Genomic DNA, 277 nt, shown 5'->3' with positions numbered 1-277 from the left:
TCTCTTCACGGCTGCTCCAGCAAAGCGCAGCCATTGCTCCTTACCTTGGACAAGAGGTATCTCCTCACCGCCGCCCTTCCTGACTTTCAATGTGGGATAGCTCCTCTAGGCCCTCCTGCGCCCATGCAGCCACGGCTCCTTGGACATGGGGTTGGTGGTCCCGGCCGCTGCCCCGGCCTTGGGCTTGGGGCGTGGGGTATCTCCTCCCGGCCACCGCCCCTGACCTCGGACGCGGGGTAACTCCTCTCGTTGCCGCCCCTGACCTCAGATGCCAGGT

This window comes from Bison bison, unplaced genomic scaffold (assembly GCF_000754665.1).
Source record: "Bison bison bison isolate TAMUID 2011002044 unplaced genomic scaffold, Bison_UMD1.0 scf7180017864172, whole genome shotgun sequence".
Classification (NCBI taxonomy): Eukaryota; Metazoa; Chordata; class Mammalia; order Artiodactyla; family Bovidae; genus Bison; species Bison bison.
The sequence above is the reverse complement of the archived record's forward strand: the minus strand, read 5'-3'. Positions refer to the sequence as shown.